This window comes from Triticum urartu, chromosome 3A (assembly GCF_056163025.1).
Source record: "Triticum urartu cultivar PI428250 chromosome 3A, HENAU_Tu73, whole genome shotgun sequence".
Classification (NCBI taxonomy): Eukaryota; Viridiplantae; Streptophyta; class Magnoliopsida; order Poales; family Poaceae; genus Triticum; species Triticum urartu.
Window position 1 is genome coordinate 236,301,710 of NC_141875.1, and position 12,064 is coordinate 236,313,773.

The window sequence follows — 12,064 nt, forward strand, 5'->3', positions numbered from 1 at the left end:
CTCACCACAGCCGCCCGCCGTCTCCCGCAGTAGTAGCCGCAGTTGCCACAGTCGCGCCGCCGCCGCCGCTTGCGCCGCATCGCCACCTCCCGCAACCGTCGCCGCTAGCCACCGTCGCCGCCGCCTCGTTCCGCCTCCCCGGAGCTCTTCGCCGCCGCCGTTGGATCTCACCGGTTTTCCGGTATAAACCAAACCACCCTCTTTGTTTTTTTCGGTTTTTTTATCAGTATTCGTTTTAGTTCGTTAGTTGACGAACGTTCACCCGTTAGTTTCTTATAGTGAACATGTTCGTTCGTTAGCCTCTGTTTACGAACGTTCGTTCATTACGTTTATCTTTTTAGTTTTACTTTCGGCCAGGTACATATCCATGAATACTTTTATCACAGATTAGTCCCTGAACTTCAAACCATCGTTACTCTTTGCTCGTATATCCAAATCCAGTGAAACCAATGCCAAAATGTTCGTCTTGTTCCACTCTTTCCAGATAATCAACTTGAACATGATTTTGACAATATAAAATTTGGTTTCAAGCAGTTTTGATTTCAAACTTCTTTTGATCGTAGTTTGAGTTTCGTAGCTCCGATTTAATTGATTCTTTTTGCAAATCGGACCTCTTCAATTGAACTTTCAGTTTGGATCTTTTCCTTTGGGTTTTACCTTTGCATCTTATGCTTGAGTGCTGATATATGCTATTGTTTGTTCACGATAGAGTTTCCGGAGTGCGAAGCGTGCTACTATGAGTCACTAGGGTTTTCAGATCGTCAGCAAGGGAAGTAACACTTTGATCATATCCCTTTATTACCCATATTTTATGCATTAGTTTCAACCTCAAACATTGCATGAGTAGGTTTGTTTAACATGTGGGTATTGGGAACTAGTTGATGAGGTAGGAACCTATTGCCTTTTATATCAAACCCTGGGAGTTCTATGTTATGCCTATATTGCTATGCTATGCTAGTAGACGTGGTTTGGTTTTGAGTGATCCATGATAGATGTGAGAGTTATTATTAATTAATGGTCAAATTTAAGGTGGTTACTTTAATACACATATGGGTGGATTGGTTGGGGCACCCTGGAGCACCCAGTGGTTATCCGGACACCTGGAGCAATCCAGTGTTTCCTAGGATATCCCGGAGTACCCGTGTGATCATCCTATGGTTTTCCACCCAGGCTCAAAGGGATCTTGAGATTATTCATGCTAGAAACTTCCGTGTGTAGCCACAAGAAATTATGGGCTCTGGAGTTGAGTAAGTTGTGTGACCTCTTTCAGTGGTAGGCTAGCAGATGTAGGGGATGTATGTGGTACTGTCTACCCAGAGTAAAGAGTTAATGCTTATGAAAGACTGTGTCTCGGTCATCCATTTCTCAAACACCATGTAGTGTGAGAAATTCAACGGAGGAGATCAATTCTTGTGGGGAAAAGTGCACAAACCTCTGCAGAGTGTACAAACTAATCATGGTTAGCTGTGTCCCCGGTTAGGGACATCTTGGGTATCTGGTACTTGAATTATTGATTTGATCTCATCACTTTACTTAATTAATTTGTTGGGTTATAATTATTATTTTGGGATTGAGTTGGAGGAACCTTCTCAATAATTTTCAACCAACTTTGTAGTTAAATAAAATATATTCCTTTGTTGTAGGAAAAAATTAGCTTTATTCAAATGATAACCATAGAGCCTCCACCAGCCATATATGCATGTAGTGATAGCTGTTATTTGTTCATTGCTTTATAGTGTTATCTTGCCAGCATATTCCATGTGCTGACCTACACAGGCTGCAACATATTATGTTGCAGAGTTTTCAGACGAAGAGTAAGGTGCGCTAGGTCATTGTCATGCACTCAGTTTTGCCGTGGAGTTGGATGGACTCTACTACCTTTGAAGCTTTCGGTGTTATCTTATTGAGATGGCCTTCAGCCATATTATTGTAATAAGTTCTCTTTTGAGACATTTGATGTAATAAGTGTGTGATTGAACTCCGTTATAAATCCTCGAGTACTGTGTGTGTTAGCCATACCGATCAAGGAATGACACTTAAGCACAGAGACTTGACTGTTTGAGGTCGGGTCGCTACAGGTGGCGACCGAGTCGGATGAGGTGATGCTCTTGGTCATGTTTAACAACGAATGCCTTAGGAATATAGCAAGATGGATTAATATTGAAAGGAAGAATTCCCCAATATCTTCAAAGTTCATGGTTGAGTCTGCAGTTTTTATAAGTAAAATGTTATGGCCATTCGGTTGGTAAACCGGATGAAGTTATGGTGGGTTACAAAATCTGAGTTAAGCCACCCTATACCAGCAACGGATTGGTTATCTACAGATCAGGAGTAAAATTTCAATAAGTGCTGGATAAACAGGTTTTGCAAAGTCTACTTTTGATTTCAGATATACAATAATTCAGAAAATAAAAATAAAATTTGAATGTAAGGTTATGGCAGTGGAAGAACTCGCATACTCAGATGGGCTCTTGGACAGAAAGGGACCTCTGCGATTGGAAGGAGATGCTAAAACTGCTACCACGCAACCTTAGTGTCATTTTCAGATCAAACTACATGTTCTAAAGGCAAAATATGAAGAATGGTGAAGAATACCGCCGAACAGCTGGAACCCTAATGCGGATATGTTATGGGGAGAGGTGAGTACTTACCGACGCTAAGGAACAATAGAGTAGTGCCACAGTTTTCTGTCTGTTTAGGTTGATGAGGCGGCCAGAGTGGGTGCTGTTGACGAAGGACGGCGGTGGTGGAGCTCGGTTGCAGCAGCGTCGCAAGGAAGAAGACGAAGACGAGGAGGCAAGGGTAATGAGTTAAATGAAGGACCCCTGTCCCTATCTGTAAGGAAATGATAAGATGGCATGCACGAGAATCGAGGGGGCAAAATGATTATGATGGCAAGGCGGGTGAGGTAGTCCTGGACTAAGGGGTCCTCGGGCGTCCGGCATGTTTGCCATGGGCCGGACTGATGGGCTGTGAAGATACGAGGACCGAAGACTGCACCCGAGTCCGGATGGGACTCTCCTTGGCATGGAAAGCAAGCTTGACGACCGGATATGTAGATTCCCTTCCTTGTAACCGACCTTGTGTAACCTTAGATCCTCCTGGTGTCTATATAAACCGGAGGACTTAGTCCGGATAGGACACTCATTATCATAGCCATACAAGCTAGACCCCTAGGGTTTAGTCATCACGATCTCGAAGTAGATCAACTCTTGTAACACTCATATTCATCAATATCAATCAAGCAGGACGTAGGGTATTACCTCCATAGAGAGGGCCTGAACCTGGGTAAACATCGTGTCCCTTGTCTCCTGTTACCATCAACCTTAGACGCATAGTTCGGGACCCCATACCTGAGATCCGCCGGTTTTGACACCAACATTGGTGTTTTCATTGAGAGTTCCGCGGTGCTATCGCCAAAAGGTTTGATGGCCCCTTCAATCGTCAATAATGACGCCGTCCAAGGAGAAACTTTCCTCCCCGGACAGATCTTTGTGTTCAGCGGCTTCGCACTGCGGGCTAATTCGCTTGCCATCTGGAGCAGATCGAAAGCTACGCCCTGGCCATCAGGTTAGATTTGGGAGCTTGAACTATGGTGTAGACATCCGTGGAGACTTGATCTTCGCCGGATTCGAGACCGCGGTAGCCGCTCCCAGCCACCCCGATGATCATGACCTAAATCTATCATCAGACTGCGTCTAGGAGATCGCTCCTGTAACCGCTCTGGCCCTAGATCCGGAGCAAGCTGCACCACCCGAGGAAGGGAGGATCAACCCCACCACGGAGGCGACATATTCCATGGTGTTGGAGCCGCATAAAGACATAACCTCACACGACATCTCTGTCAGCGGAACTCCGGACTCATATCCGGCCGTAAGTTCTGAACCACGTGAGCCCGTGGACGCCGAGCTTGATCGTTTATCGATCTTCGAGTTCAGCGCCGCGGACATCTTCCAGCACTCGCCTTTGGGCAATGTGCTAAACTCGTTAAAAAACCTATCCTTGACAGAGGACTCACAACCGAACTATATCTGGCTTGAACTAGGGGCTGACGGGCGAGAATTTTGTTTCCCATCCGCTACCCACTTCATAGCCACGGTTGAGGATTTGACCGACGAGCTTGACTACAACTCCGAGGACATCGACGGTATGGACGACGATGCCGGAGAAGAAGAGGCCCAAAACCCATTGTTCACCGGACGCTGAACAACCACTTCCTCGTATGATGTATACATGGTGGATGCACCAAAGGAAAACAGCGGCGAGGACAACGAAGATCTAGCTGAGGATAAACCTTCTGAAATACAGTCCAAGCACCGGTGTCAGCGGCGCCGCTCTAAGTCATGCCACAACAAAGACAGCACTACCGGCACAGGAGAAGACAACACTCGAGAAGGTGCTGAAGACAATGAAGACCCCGTCGATACAGCTAATGAACAAGATGAACGGGAAGGCGGGCAGGTTAGCCCCGGTAAACAGGCCACGCACAAAGATTCGGAGGACGATAATTTCCTTCCGCTCTCCGAGGACGAGGTGAGCCTTGGCACCGAGGATTTCATCGTGCCTGAGGAACCCCTTGAGCAGGAGTGCTTCAAGCGCCAGCTAATTGCTACTGCATGGAGCCTGAAAAAGAAGCAGCAGTAGCTTCAAGCTGACCAAGATCTGCTAAATGATAAATGGACCGATGTCCTAGCAGCCGAAGAGTACGGCCTCAAGCGCCCAACCAAAAGCTACCCAAAGCGCAAACTGCTACCTCAGTTTGACGAGGAGGCGCAAAACTGCATACCTCCATCGTACAATGCGGCTGATTGACCACCACGTGGTCGAGACAAAACGACAACTCACGCCGAACACCAGCCAGCCCTGCCCCAGCGCATAGGCAGAGGTAAAACAGCCCAGGGGCATACATATGACCTCCAGCAAACCCTGAACAATAAACCAGGACACACTAGATCAATCTACGGATCGCAAGGGAGTGCCTCGACGCACGACGACGACCACCTATTCAGACGTGACAAAATTAGTCACGCATGGGCCGAAAACCGTAGACGGACTCCATCCGAGCTACGTCGCGATACGACCCGATATAGCGGTGCCGCACACCCTCATTGCTTCACTGATGATGTCCTGGATCATGAATTCCTAGAAGGGTTCAAACCTGTGAATATAGAATCATATGATGGAACCGCGGACCCTGCGGTGTGGATTGAAGACTTCATCCTCCATATTCATATGGCCCGTGGCGACGACCTCCACGCCATCAAATACCTCCCTTTAAACTCAAAGGTCCAGCTCGGCACTGGCTCAACAGTCTACCTACAAATTCTATTGGCTGCTGAGAGGACTTGGAAGAACTTTCCTCGATAACTTCCAAGGTACATATGTTTGACCTCCGAACGCTGATGACTTAAGCCATATAGTTTAACAGCCCGGAGAGTCCGCCAGGAAATTCTGGACTAGGTTCTTAACTAAAAAGAACCAAATCGTCGATTGTCCGGATGCCGAAGCCCTAGCAGCCTTCAAACACAGCATCCACGATGAATGGCTCACTCGCCACCTCGGCCAAGAAAAGCCAAAATCCATGGCAGCCCTCATGGCACTCATGACCCGGATTTATGCAGGCGAGGACAGTTGGTTGGCCCGTAGTAAAAACAATGCAAGCGACGCCGGCACCCCTGAAGATAAAACTAGCAAAGACAAATCTCGACGCAACAGATACAATCATTGTAACAACAGTGATAACACTGAGGACACGACAGTCAATGCCGGATTCAGAGGCCCTAAGTCCGGTCAGCGGAAGAAGCCGTTCCAAAAGAACAATTCAGGCCCATCCAGCTTGGACCGCATACTCGATCGTCCATGCCAGATTCATGGCACCCCAGACAAGCCACCCAATCACACAAATAGAGATTGTTGGGTTTTTAAACAGGCCAACAAATTAAACGCTGAGAATAGGGAAAAGGGATCGCAAAGCGAGGACGGTGATGAAGAGCCCCAGCAACCAAACACAGGGGGACAGAAGAAGTTTCCCCCTCAGGTCAAAACAGTGAACATGACATATGCTACCCACATCCCCAAGAGGGAGCGCAAGCGTGCGCTTAGGGACGTCTACGTGATATAGCCAGTCGACCCAAAATTTAATCCATGGTCGTCATGCCCGGTCACTTTTGATCGCCGGGATCATTCAACCAGTATCCGGCACGGTGGCTCAGCCGCACTGGTTTTAGACCCAATAATTGATGGGTTCCACCTGACTCGCGTCCTTATGGACGAAGGCCGCAGCCTTAATCTGCTCTATCAGGATACAACGCGAAAAAAGGGCATTAACCCATCAAGGATCAAGCCTACAAGGACTACCTTTAAAGGAGTCATACCAGGCGTAGAGGCCCGCCGTACGGGCTCAATCACACTCGAGGTTGTCTTCGGATCTCCGGACAACTTCTGAAGCGAGGAGTTAATCTTTGATATCGTCCCATTCCGCAACGGCTACCATGCACTACTCAGACGAACTGCGTTCGCTCGATTCAACGCAGTACCACACTATGCTTATCTCAAGCTCAAGATGCCCGGTCCACGCGGTGTCATAACAGTCAACAAAAATATGGAACGCTCCCTCCCGTACAGAAGAGCACACAGCTGCCTTAGTAGCAGAAGTACAGAGCGGCCTTCTCAAGCAGAACCTTAACTCGGTTGCCGAGCCCACAGACACCGTTAAGAGGTTCCGAACTACCCTACAGTAGGATAGCTCGGCTCGTCAGGAGCTCGACTAGCAATTCGGCCTCCATCGTAGTTCTGATCAAGTGGTGGCATTCGTGCCGCGCGTACATAACTACACGCTTAAAATCCCATGGGCATCGACGAAGGCATAGCTAGCTTGTGGTCCGTAGTATGGCTCAACCGACGTTGGATACACATATACTTTCATTTTTACTTGTTTTCTTTTCAGGTCTCAATCCCACAGGCACCATCTAATGGCCTGATCCTCGGTCCTCTTGAAGCATAAACACACCAAGACGATGAGAAACGTAGACGTATGGGAGAATTTTTAGGTGATTCCGTTAACGATAACCTTACCTGTTTTTCAGGACCCACATGAAGCTCTCCCTTGGTTTCGACATGTCAAATAGTCTGTTGCTTATCGCACTACCTGTATCAATGTGCCTTGACGTACTAATTAAATTACAATGAGAACAGTTTGTGGCTAGAGCTGTAGGACTCTAGCTTTCTTGTACCTTCTCTATTTTCTTTCTTCTTTCTCTTTTTTCAGCTCCCCTGTGGATAATCCTATCAGGTAGCACCCATACACTTTGGTATGCTCGATGCTTGCCAGGGGCTTCATAGCACCCCACATTATGGCAACAAAAGTCTGAACACTTTTTATAAGTATAGTTCGGCACCGCGAATTTAATATTATATGCATTGGCTCCGAATCATGTGTTTGGTCAATAGTTGGGTTGCCCGGCTCCTGTGCTTGCTACCTTATGTTCCGCTACATCGGCTAAGGTAGTAAAGGGAGAACTACTGCGATTGTGCCTTGGTTTATCCAAAGGAGCACCTCAGTAGAGAAAGCCGAAAATTGATTTTCATGATGCAGCGAGAGCCGATCATGGAAGGATTGGTACTTACCGATCAGATGCTTATAGCACTCTAGTTCGGATACTAGGGGCTGCCCATGTTTTTATTGTCGCGCTCCTATGACTAAGTGAGGGCGTTACAGCCACATAGTCTGGTTGCCTGGTTCGTTGCGCTAAACAACTCCTTCAAGGACCATCCAATTGGATCAAGATTGTTTAGATTCCACCCCGAACACCCCCGTACTACCTACGTGGGGGCATAAGCTGACGACTGGTTAACCCTCAGATTTATACAACACGGCCGCACAGGAAGTACAAATTTAAAAACATAACAAGCATTATATTGCATAAACATTTTTTTCATCATACAAGGCAGAGGGAGCTCGAAATACGTTCATTCAAAGATGGTGTCCTTGCCACAATGATCCGCAACAATGCGGGACCCCTCTAAGACATCACCGAAGTATCGCTCAGGTGTGCGGTACTCCTTGCCCTCTGGCGGTCCTCCGGTCGCCAGCTTGACAGTGTCTAGCTTCGCCCACCAGACCTTGCAATAAGAGAAGGCCAGACGCGCGCCCTCGATGCAGACGGACCGCTTGATGACATCCAGCCGAGGACATGCATCTACCAGCTTCTTCACGAGGCCGAAGTAGCTACTGGGAATAGCTTCGGCTGGCCACAGCCGGACTATTATATCCTTCATGGCCAGTTCGGCCACCCTGTGCAGCTCGACCAGCTGTTTCAGCTAATCACTGAAGGGCACCGGATGTTCCGGCGCGCAATATTGTGACCGGAACAGCTTCTCCATGGAGCTCCCTTCTTCGGTTCGGAAGAACTCCGCAACGTCGGTCGCCTGCGCGGCAGATCAGCAAAGGCCCCTGGAGAACTCCGAAGCTGGGTTAGTAAAAGAAATTTCCTCTTCACACTCCTGCTCTGCATACTGAATGCCTTACCCGCTGCGATCTTCCTGGCCTCCTGGATCTCATGGAGGGCGCCCTGGGCTTCAATCCGGGCCACCTCCGCACTCTTACGAGCGTCGGCAAGCTCGGCCTCTTAAGCCGACGCATTGTGCTTGAGAGCTCCTGTTCGGCGCCTTATCCACCCGAACAACTCCCTGGCGCATGAAGGATATGTCTACTGGGCCGGCCCAGAAACCTTCGCTTGATCGCTGCGCCTCTCAGCGAACACGTAGATCAACTACAAAAAAGATATTTTTGCAGGGAGTCAGATTCGCACTCAACACCTCTCAGCGAACCACTAGATCATCAAACGACTTGTGTTCACAGACTTCGTTTTCATTCTTTTATCCTTTCTCCAGCTCGCAAAGCCCCTGGTGTGGCGAAGCATCCCAAACCATTTTTTTATTTTTTTTCTCTTTTTCTGTAACAGTTTTATTTGCCTTTTTCCTAAATACGTGAACTTCTCGAAAAAATCAACGGATACATTTTTTAAGAAAAAAGAAATGGACTTTTTTTCATTGGTTTTTTAAGTTCATCAAAATTGAAGAAAGTTCACCGAATCTGAATAAAAGTTCATCGAATTTTAGCAAAGTTCACCATAATTGAAAAAAGTTCATCGAAATATAATAAAAGTTCATTGAATTTGAGAAAAGTTCATCATAATTCAAAAAAAGTTCAACGAATCTTGAAAATAGTTCATCAATTTTTTGAAAAAAGTTCATCGAATTCGAAAAAGTTCATCGAATTCAAAAAACGTCGAATTTGGAAAAAGTTCATTGACTTAAAAATGAGTTCATCAAATTTGAAAAAAGTTCATCGCGTTTGCAAAAAAGTTCACCGAATTAGAAAAAAGGTCATTCAATTTGTAGAAAAGTTCACTACATTTGAAAAAGTTCATCGAACTTGAAAAATAGTTCATCAAAATTTGAAAAATGTTCATCGAAGTTGAAAAAAAGTTCATGAAATCCGGTGAACATTACGAATTAGAAAAAGTAAAAAAATAAAAATAAAAAAGAAAAATAAAAAAGTAAAAGAAGAGAAGAAAGAAAAAGGAAATAAGAAAGAAAAAGAAACGAAGGAACACAAGAGGTAAGAAAATATACTTGATCACAAAATGTTGAGTGGCGGGGTGGTTATCACGTGGCACGCTGAACCGCTACCGCGCTGGTTCGAGTCCTCGTAGGTACCTATTTTTGCATCAGTTTAGATAGAAAGAAAAAGTTTGGGTTGGCCTGCATCGCGAGGGGGGTATGCGTCCTGTACGATTAACACTGTATTCGGCGCTGAGGGCGCCGAATAGGAACCAACTTGTGCTCCAAGGTCTCGCGCTTTTTCACCGCGTCCTTGGCCTCCTGTTGGACTTCGTTGACCCGAGACTTGAGCTTCTTACGGGCAGCCTGCTCCTTGACAGCCCTCCCCTCAGCTTCGACCAGGGCCGCTTTCAGGGCCTCGACCTCAGTCGTCGCCTCTGTTCACATCATGGTATTCGGATCATTGCATATCATTTTCCCCTTTTCTTTTTTGAATCCATAGTAGGTTATTACTTACCTTGTCTTTCATGGAGCTGCCTCTTCACCTGGCCCAGCTCCTCGGCCTCCGCCAGTTTCTGCTTTAGTCCAGAGACTTCAGCAGTATGCGAGGCCGCGGCCAACAGCGACGCCTGTGCACATATTTTAGACAGATTTAGTTAGTTTCCTGTAATAGGAGATTGATCCTCCGTCCGGTTTTTTCTTTTCAAAACCGGACAGTGTCTCAGGGGCTACTGTCTATATTGGGATTTTCTCCTTTTTTGCGCCACTTACCTCACAACCTGTTAATAGGTTGCTGCAGGCTTCGGTTAGTCCACTCTTGGTGGACTGAACCCTTTCAATTACCGTGCGCATAAGGACACGGTGCTCATCCACAATGGAAGCGCCTCGTAGCGCTTCCAGCAGATTATTCGGTGCCCCTGGTTGGACAGGGGTCACCGGGGGAACGGGCATCCTCCCTTCTTCCGATGGAGGTCGCGTGCCGGATTCCGGAATAGCCTCGGTCTCCGGAATTGAGTCCGGCTGAGGGTCGAACTGAGTTCGGCCCTCCCCACCAGTCTCCATGGGGATTGATTCCCCTTGGTGTCCGGCGACGAGATTTTCACCTTCTGGCGCCTCCCATGCCTCTCCCTGCCTGGAACAGTCCTTCAGGACATCACCTCCGCATCATCCTTGGCTTTGGGGGAGTGAGCGGCTGGGGGCGAATCGCTGGCCGTCGCCTTGGAATCCAGCGGCCCTCCTGACGAGGATCCCGGGAAGCTGTGGTGGGCTGGACTACAATAAAACGTAACAAATCATTTAATTGCAGCAAAGAGGAGAAACTTTAGGGTGGATACACGTCTTAGTACTTATGATGCGGCCCGAGGCTTGGCGCGGGGGCATTTCTCCGGACTATTGTCAACGTCCCAGGCGGAGTTATCCGTGAGGGAGCCCTTCCCCTTCTTGAGCACCTCCGCCTCCAGAGTTGTGGAGGCTGCCTTCTTCTTCCTCCCATCATCAGGAGGAGAGTCATTTTTATCCTCCTCCTCATCCTCGTCGTCTTCGGCGGCAGGGGAATGGGTCTTGTTTTCGGACGTCACGTCCGAAGTGCCCTTGCAGCGGGGGCCACTCCGGACCCCCTTGGCTTTTCCTGTGGCCTTCTTCTCTAGTGCCTTATAAGGCGCCGGCTCCAGCGTCTTCGCTAAGCGTGGGATGACTGGGTCTACAGGTAGGGGAGCTGGACACCGGATATGCTTCGCCTTCTTCAACCAGTACTGAAAAAGCAATGATAATAAAAGCTTAGATATCACCCTTGAAACAAGCAAGTAGGGGATGTTTTGAAAATAACATACCTCGTTGGGGAGGTGATTTATGTCGTGGCCATGGTCTGAATCTGTGGCCGGCGGTATCTCGTTGCCCTTGAAGAGCAACTTCCAGGCATCTTCGTGAGTTGTTTCGAAGAGCCTTTCCAGGGTCTGGTGCTTTTTCGGATTGAAATCCCATAGAGGGCGGCTTCGGCTCTGGCAGGGGAGGATCCGGCGCACCAGCATCACTTGAATTATGTCAACGAGCATGATGTCCCTATCGATCATGCTTTGAATGCACGTTTGCAGTGCAATCAGCTCGTCTGACGAACACCAGTTCGGGCTCTTCTCGACCCAGGAGGTAAGTCGCACAGGAGCGTCGGAGTTGAATGCGGTAGCCACGGCCCAGGTGGCACCGCGGGGTTTGGTGATGTAGAACCATTGTTTCTGCCATTCCTTGACAAACTCCACGAATGTGACTTTCGGCCAAGAGACATTGGTGAGATTGCTCACCATGGCGCCCCCGCACTTTGCGTGCTGTCCGTCCACCACCTTGGGCTTCACATTAAAGGTTTTGAGCCATAGCCCGAAGTGGGGGTGGATGCGGAGGAAGGCCTCGCACACGACGATAAACGCCAAGATGTTGAGGAGGGAGTTCGGGGATAGATCATGGAAGTCTATCCCGTAATAGAACATTATCCCGCGGATGAAGGGGTGGA